This window comes from Schistocerca piceifrons, chromosome 1, assembly GCF_021461385.2.
Source record: "Schistocerca piceifrons isolate TAMUIC-IGC-003096 chromosome 1, iqSchPice1.1, whole genome shotgun sequence".
In the NCBI taxonomy this organism is placed as follows: Eukaryota; Metazoa; Arthropoda; class Insecta; order Orthoptera; family Acrididae; genus Schistocerca; species Schistocerca piceifrons.
Genome location: NC_060138.1, coordinates 1190516931 through 1190526100, shown reverse-complemented (window position 1 = coordinate 1190526100; position 9170 = coordinate 1190516931). Strand labels below are relative to the sequence as shown.

Sequence of the window (9170 nt, the reverse complement as noted above, 5' to 3'; positions counted from 1 at the left end):
CGGCGTGGCCGAGCGGTTCGGGCTCTTCAGTCTCGAACTGCGCGACCGCTACGGTCGCAGGTTCGAATCCCGCCTCGGGCATGGATGTGTGTGATGTCCCTAGGTTAGTTAGGTTTAAGTAGTTCTAAGTTCTAGGGGACTGATGACCTCAGATGTTAAGTCCCATTGTGCTCAGAGACATTTGAACCAATTATCTAATATGATGATGTTTTGCTTATTCATAAAGTTATTTACTATTATTATTTGTATATGAATTAACTTTCCCTTTACCATAAACTTACTTTACAAATCTATTCTACAAAAATCCCCTTTGTCCCCATCCATACTTCTTCGAAATGCTCCCACACTAAATCCCACTACATAACTCGTTAAACAATTATCTTCATATTAACCTTAAACCACACTCACGCATCATTCATACTGCTGAAACACATTTACAAGATTTTACATACACAAAAAGACATAATAAGACTTTATGAAAATACTAGAACACTTTATGAAAATCGTTCTATTACTTTAGTGCACTCTAGTGGGCACAGTCGAATCTAAAACACAGTCCCCGTATCCAATAGTTTCCTTTCCTCTGTCGACTGATACATAAAATACGTGCGCGTCCAGTCTCGAGCCACCATCTGTCAGTATCCAGCTCTGAGACGCAGCTCCCACTTAACCGCCTCCAAGGCAGGATCGGTATACGGCGCTACGCCTCCGCTTAGGTAAAAAGGTTTGACGAGCCCTGGTCTATAGGCTAGAAGTAGTTTGTACATTGACAGTCTGACAATATGCTAAACACACGCAATAATAACATTTTGGCATGTGAACTACACACGATGAGACGACGCAATAATAACATTTTGGAATGTGAACTACACACGATGAGACGGCTACGACTGGTCACGCCGAATATAAGCGGCAGCCAAATAAAAAGGAAACACATTTATCCCACTGTGAGACAAGATGGTCATGGAAAAAGATTTGCTGTTGCCGACAGGACCACACCTGTACCCAGGTCTGCGCCTCTTCGTCTGAAGCAAATCGACGAGCCGTCCACATGATGACAAGTTTGTTCCGAGTACACTGCAGAAGTTCGGGCTGGGAAATCTTACGCATTATCCGTACAGAACCGATATCCCCACTGTGATTTATATATATCTAGAGCCCTCAAGAAATATATTCGTGGCCGCAGATTTTCATCGGACAAAGAGGTGTGCCCCTGGATACAATCAAGGTTCCATTAGCGCCGAACCAGCACCCAAGACAACCTCCTCCCCTCGCCCCGTCCTCCAACATTAATATGACTTCAAATGACCGCGTTCATATAATAAAAGTGGAGAAACCCTGATAATTCTACCCTGATTTCTCTGAGTTTCTCAGGTAACTTAAACCAAGAATAGTGAACTTTTCCTAGGATTAACTAATAATTATGGTCACATACGCTAGTAAGGCTCATAAGGCTTTAAAATTATGAGTATTCGCACATATGCCAAACTCAAAAAGTTTCTCCCTAACAAAATATTTCATCAAAAACACTTTCTGCTACCGTAATGGCGAACATTGGACACCGCGCGTATTTGGTCAACACAGGACAGCAGATCAGACACAAAAACAAGGCAGTTTGCAAACGGAGTTTAACACTTACAAATAAAGTAAACAAGAATACTTGTATATTAAAAAACGAACGTTAAATAGGGAATTTGGTACCTCTGCTAATAATCTGCAATAACGAGAAGACAATAGGAAGATATCCGTCTTGTAGGGAAATCACGTCGCTAGTACTAATTGATAAATTTTAATCATTAATTTTGAAAGATAGTGAAAAAATGCAGTTCGGCGTTAGTGAAACTTCAGTTATTCGAAAGATACTGACTCTACGAAAGTAACAAATGGTGCAAATGGCTCTAAGCACTAGGGACTTAACATCTGAGGTCATCAGTCCCCTAGAACTTAGAACTACGTAAACCTAACTAACCTTACGACGTCACATACATCCAGGCAGGATTCGAAACTGCGACCGTAGCAGTAGCGCGGTTCCGGACTGAAGCGCCTAGAACAGCTCTGCCACCGCGGCTGGCGCAAAAGTAACATACATTATGTGATAAAAGATCTCCGGACACCTCCAGAAACATGTTGTTGTTGTTGTGGTATTCAGTCCTGAGACTGGTTTGATACAGCTCTCCATGCTACTCTATCCTGTGCAAGCCTCTTCATGTCCCAGTACCTACTGCAACCTACATCCTTCTGAATCTGCTTAGTGTATTCATCTCTTGGTCTCCCTCTACGATTTTTACCCTCCACGCTGCCCTCCAATACTAAATTGGTGATCCCTTGATGCCTCAGAACATGTCGTACCAACCGATCCCTTCTTCTGGTCAAGTTGTGCCACAAACTTCTCTTCTCCCCAATCCTATTCAATACTTCCTCATTAGTTATGTGATCTACCCATCTAATCTTCAGCATTCTTCTGTAGCACCACATTTCGAAAGCTTCTATTCTCTTCTTGTCCAAACTATTTATCGTCCATGTTTCACTTGCATACATGGCTACACTCCATACAAATACTTTCAGAAACGACTTCCGGACACTTAAATCTATACTCGATGTTAACAAATTTCTCTTCTTCAGAAACGTTTTTCTTGCCATTGACGGTCTACATTTTATTTCCTCTCTACTTCGACCATCATCAGTTATTTTGCTCCCCAAATAGCAAAACTCCTTTACCACTTAAAGTGTCTCATTTCCTAATCTAATTCCCTCAGCATCACCCGATCTAATTCGACTACATTCCATTATCCTCATTTTGCTTTTGTTGGTGTTCATCTTATATCCTCCTTTCAAGACACTGGCCATCCCGTTCACCTGCTCTTCTAAGTCCTTTGCTGTCTCTGACAGAATTACAATGTCATCGGCCAACCTCAAAGTTTTTATTTCTTCTCCGTGGATTTTAATACCCACTCCGAAATTTTGTTTTGTTTGCTTTACTGCTTGCTCAATATACAGATTGAATAACATCGGGGACAGGCTACAAACCCTGTCTGAGTCCCTTCCCAACCACTGCTTCTCTTTCATGCCCCTCGACTCTGGCATCTGGTTTCTGTACAAATTGTAAATAGCCTTTCGCTCCCTGTATTTTACCCCTGCTACCTTTAGACTTTGAAAGAGATTATTCCAGTCAACATTGTCAAAAGCTTTTTCTAAGTCTACAAATGCTAGAAACGTAGGTTTGCCTTTCCTTAATCTTTCTTCTAAGATAAGTCGTAAGGTCAGTATTGCCTCACGTGTTCCAGTGTTTCTACGCAATCCAAACTGATCTTCCCCGAGGTCGGCTTCTACTAGTTTTTCCATTCGTCTGTAAAGAATTCATGTTAGTATTTTGCATCTGTGGCGTATTACACTGATTGTTCGGTAATTTTCACATCTGTCAACACCTGCTTTCTTTGGGATTGGAATTATTATATTCTTCTTGAAGTATGAGGGTATTTCGCCTGTTTCATACATCTTGCTCACCAGATGGTAGATATGTTTTTAATATTAGGTGTCTTTGGTGCCAGGTACTTCTTATCAGCGACCTCAGTAGTCATTAGACATCGTGAGAGAGCCGAATGGGGAGCTCCGCGGAATTCGAGGACTTCGAACGTGGCCAGGTGACTCGGTGTCATTTGTCTCATACGTCTGTACGCGAGGTTTACACACTCCTAAACATCCCACTGCTTCCGATGTGACTTCACTGTGGAAACGCGAACGGACACTTACAGCACAAAAGCGTACAGGCTGACCTCGTCTGTTGACTGACAGAGACTGCCGACAGTTGAAGAGGGTCGTAATGTGTAATAGGCAGACATCTGTCCAGCAGACCGTCACATAGGAATTCCAAATTGCATCAAGGTCCACTACAAGCATTATGACAGTTAGGCAGGAGGTGAGAAAAAATTGGATTTCATGGTCGAGCGGCTGGTCGTAAGCCACACACCACGCCGCTAAATGCGTGTAAGGAGCGTAAAAATTGGCCGATTAAATAGTGGAAAAACGATGTGTGGAGTGACGAATCACGGTACACGGTTTAGCGATCCGGTGGCAGGGTGTGGGTATGGCGAGTGCCGCTGAACGTCATCTGCCAGCGTGTGTAGTGCCTACAGTAAAAGTCGGAGGCTGCCGTGTTATGGTGTTACCGTGTTTTTCACGGAGGGGGCTTACACTCCTTGTTGTTTTGAGTGGTACAAACCCCGCACAGGCCTACATTAATGTTTTAAGCACCTTCTCACCTCCCACTGTTGAAGAGTAATTCGGGGATGGCGGTTACATCTTTCAACACGATCGCGCACCTGTCCATAATGCACGGCCTCTGGCGGAATGGCTACACGACAGTAATATCCCTGCAATGAACTGGCCTGCACAGAGTCTTCACCTGAATCCTACAGAACACCTCTGGAATGTTTTGGAACTCCGACTTCGTGCCAAGCCTCACCGACCGCCCATCGTTACCTGTGCTCAGTGCAGCACTCCGTGAAGAATGGGCTGGCATTTGCCAGAAAACCTTCCAGCTCCTGTTTGAACGTATGCCTGCGAGAGTGGGTCAACACCATACTGAATTCCAGCGGCACCGATGTAAGGCGCCACGAGCTTGTAAGTCATTAACAGTCAGGTGTCCCGATACTTTTGATCACGTATTGTAACTTTAACACAATTATCAGTTGAATAAAAAGTTCTCTTCAGCAACAGTTGGCGTGGGACGAGATTTTGTGTGGTAAGTCAGTCTTCCCTTAAATGGTGCTGTCGACGAGTCGTCGACGTCCGCATTGTTGGTGCGCAATTCTTGAGCATGTAGTAACTATCTGCGTCTTACTGATCTTCTTGATCGTAGCCGGCTACTGTGAATGCAGCAAGAAAGAGAGATGTTTATAGACTTGTCTCATTTAGCGCATCTCCATGCAGCGACGTAAGACACAGTTCATTCATTTAACGCGTGACCTATCCCGACGTCCTAATTCTGTTAGTCGTTACTAGTCAGAGTTTCAAAATTACTGTTAGCCGTTCGGTAGCGGCTCGGCACTTTACACAGTACAGGGTGATTCAAAAAGAATACCACAACTTTAGGAATTTAAAACTCTGCAACGACAAAAGGCAGAGCTAAGCACTATCTGTCGGCGAATTAAGGGAGCTATAAAGTTTCATTTAGTTGTACATTTGTTGGCCATTTCAGCCAATAAAGTTTTTGGTCCCTTTTACTTCGAAGGTTCTACTGTAACTGGACTACAACATCTGGAGATGTTAGAGAATTGGCTGTTCCCTCAGCTCGAACAAGAAGCACAATAATTCATATTTCAGCAGGATGGAGCGCCACCACATTGGCACTTATCTGTCTGTAACTACCTGAACGTCAACTACCCGAGGCGATGGATCGGCCGCCAGGCAGCCCGTGACAGAGCACTTCATCACTGGCCTCCAAGAAGCCCTGATCTTACCCCCTGCGATTTTTTCTTATGGGGGTATGTTAAGGATATGGTGTTTCGGTCACCTCTCCCAGCCACCATTGATGATTTGAAACGAGAAATAACAGCAGCTATCCAAACTGTTACGCCTGATATGCTAAAGAGTGTGTGGAACGAGTTGGAGTATCGGGTTGATATTGCTCGTGTGTCTGGAGGGGGCCATATTGAACATCTCTGAACTTGTTTTTGAGTGAAAAAAAAACCTTTTGAAATACTCTTTGTAATGATGTATAACAGAAGGTTATATTATGTTTCTTTCATTAAATACACATTTTTAAAGTTGTGGTATTCTTTTTGAATCACCCTGTATAAACTTGCGCATTAGAAAGAACATTTATATATTTCTAATTTGAATTAACAGTCCGTTGTAAGCATTGAACAATCCGTACTGCGTACAACAGTCATATTACACTCTTGTCAGTCGTGCGGCGATAGCAAAATCGTACATTCAGATTCAAATTCTTAATATTAGTTCATGATGTAATATACCTCGACAATAGTTCACCGTGTTCTGCTGTATAACACGTATTAATCGTAATTCGCCGCTTACGATTCAGAGAATATGTTTAAGCAGTAGTTAACATGTTACGCTCCATCGCGTGTAAGAAAATCGCTATGTCATTCTATTGTTTCATTAGCTTCATACTAAAAGCACAGTCTAACATAGCAGTAGCGACACTCCGTGTAGTTTTTGTTAACCAATGCGATTGCAGCGCCCCAGGCGACCAGCAAGCGACAATTCTGCACAAGATACCGGATGACTGCGAATATTGTTTATATTAACTATAAACGCAGTTTTCGCACTAGGGAGAGTATGTAGTGCCATAATAATCGACAGTAACTAAAAAATGACGCCACATTTGTCTTCCTTCAGTTTCCTAAGCACTCTGGTAGGTATGGAACGGTACACTCCAGGACAGTTTCCTTACGATTCTCTTATAATGCACAAGTATTTATCGAATTATTTAGTTTTCGTTTAATAACAATAAGGTGATAGTAAACTCCAAAAGGCCTGGTCTTTAGCAGGAATACTCGTTTATCTACCGAAAAAAGTGGAGTTTTATTCGCTACACTTTCAGCCAAATAACTGAATATGGAATGTGGGAAAACTATTTGGAATGTAATGTCCACGGTATTTAATGTACCAAACAAGCCACGACATCTGTAGCTTTAGAGAAAACCACACAGACTAGGTAATAAACTGTCAAATGCAATATAACTTTTCCCAACACAGAAGAAACCAATTCAAAATGGCTTCAATTCAGAAACTGTTGCTAAATCTGAACCACGAACGGCAAGAATCTTCAAAACATTCTCTATTGAAGCAAAAGTATTCCATTTACAAAAACATTCGTGCGTTAGAAAATCGAGTGAAGTGTATGAAAGGGCGAATCATTATACGCTCCACAAATTTTTTTTAAGTATCACGGAAATTGCATATGGTAATAACAACAGAAATACATGCTTCTTAAGCATGAAATAATGTGTTTACATTCTCTTGCTTTCAGCGGAGTAAGCTGCAAATACACATATTCGAAATAATTCCTTCGTTAGTAAGTTGTAGCTCATGTCACTGAATCGGTGTGCTTCGGCGGTTTCCACACGTATTTAATGATACTTCAAGCGTCTTAATGGCAACGGCCTTGGCGCAGAGCATACACCGATTCCCGTGAGATTACCTAAGTTAAGTGCTGTCGGGCTTGACCAGCACTTGGATGGTTGACGATCCGGGCCGCCATGCCCTGTTGCCATTTTTCGGGGCGCACTCAGCCTTGTGATGGCAACTGAGGAGCTACTCGACCGAATAGTAGCGGCTCTGGTGAATGAAAACCATCGTAACGACCGCGAAAGCGGTGTGCTGACCCCACGCCCCTCCCATCCGCATCCTCAGCTGAGTATGACACGGCGGTCGGATGGTCCCGATGGGTGACTTGTGGCCTGAAGACGGTGTGCAAGTGTCTTAATAACTCACTAACACATGGACGCAAAATTGTAAAAACTATGTAACAGTCTCGTTAACTACACAGAAAAGAACTAGAAACAAACTTTATCCTCAGTGCACATGTGAATATCAGCTTTCTCACCGGTTGGAGCGCTAGCGTCGCTCCAGCTGTCAAACAGTACAGCCGTATTTGTAATGTCCTAGCACAGCCACCTTTGTGACGAAAGGATTTTAATTATTCTGTACGGAAAACTATTAGAAAAATATAGATACAGACACTCTGGTAAAAACTCAAACAATATTCTACGCCTTAATTTAGGAGTTAGAAGTCACCTACGTTTTTCCTTCACGCTTTTGTGAATGAATACGGAATGGTCTCGTTGTCAGTTTATGGTTTGGCCCAACACGGCCTGGAACTTCGGATCAAGTTTTAATTTTTACTAGTTACTTAAGGAAAAATTTAAATGTTATTATGGATACGTAATATAGTGGACCATTGGCTAAAAACGATCGCTACGCATAGCATTACCGCGTCGATTCAAAAATGGCTCTGAGCACTATGCGACTTAACTTCTGAGGTTCAAAATGGTTCAAATGGCTCTGAGCACTATGGGACTTAACATCTGAGGTCATCAGTCCCCTAGGACTTAGAACTACTAAAACCAAACTAACCTAAGGACACCACACACATCCGTGCCCGAGGCACGATTCGAACCTGCGACCGTAGCAGCAGCACGGTTCCGGACTGAAGCGTCTAGAACCGCTCGGCCACAACGGCCGGCACTTCTGAGGTCATCAGTCGCCTAGAACTTACAACTAATTAAACCTAACTAACCTAAGGACATCACACACATCCATGCCCGAGGCAGGATTCGAACCTGCGACCGTAGCGGTCGCTCGGTACCAGACTGTAGCGCGTAGAACCGCTCGGCCACTCCGGCCGGCGCGTCGATTCCATCGGCAACTGATATTTTTGTGTGAGATGGTCACCACGTGTAGTATTTAACTTATGTGAAAATGATAATGTTTGGTTTGCAGGCACCCAACTGCGCGGTCATCAGCGCCGGTACAAAGTCCCAATTTTTTACAGTCCATTTTTTTTACACAGCCCAATTCAGTAACTGTAACGAATGATGACGATGGTGATGAACTTATGAGGGCAACACAAACACCCAATTCCCAGGCAGAGAAAATCCCCAAGCCTGACGGGAACCGAATCCGGGACCCCGTGATACCGAGGCAGCAACGCTAGGCAGTAGACCAAGAGCTGCGGACAACTTATGTGAAGAAAGCATTCAGAGATAACTATATAGGACGGTAGTATCTGTTCCCGAAAGAACAGTTACCGTGGATGACCATGCAGCTTTGCTAGAAATGAAATGATAATTAAATAGACACCCTAGCTGCAAGCAGGCGTTGATACACTTCATTGGGACATGTTGAAAATGTGTGCCCCGACCGGGACTCGAACCCGGGACTCGAACCCGGGATCTTCTGCTTACATGGCAGACGCTCTATCCATCTGAGCCACCGCGGGCACAGAGGATAGTGTGTCTGCAGGGACTTATCCCTTCCTCGCTCCCCGTGAGATCCACATTCCCAACATGTCCACAACTCTACATTCGTAGTGCGCCTAATAGATGTTTGCCCATCATACTCATTACTCGTGGCAGATTAATCTACCAAGTCCCGTACGAGTTCGGGCATAGCGTGTGCGTTCGCACAAGAAGGTCAAAGCCCGG

At 43.6% G+C, this 9170-nt stretch overlaps 1 non-coding gene across 1 annotated transcript; it reads right to left on the bottom strand.

Moving 5' to 3' along the window:
* Positions 1-8878: 8878 nt before the first annotated feature.
* On the bottom strand, positions 8879-8966 carry Trnat-ugu. The gene has a single exon. It is a non-coding gene; the product is annotated as a tRNA-Thr (tRNA).
* Positions 8967-9170: the final 204 nt, after the last annotated feature.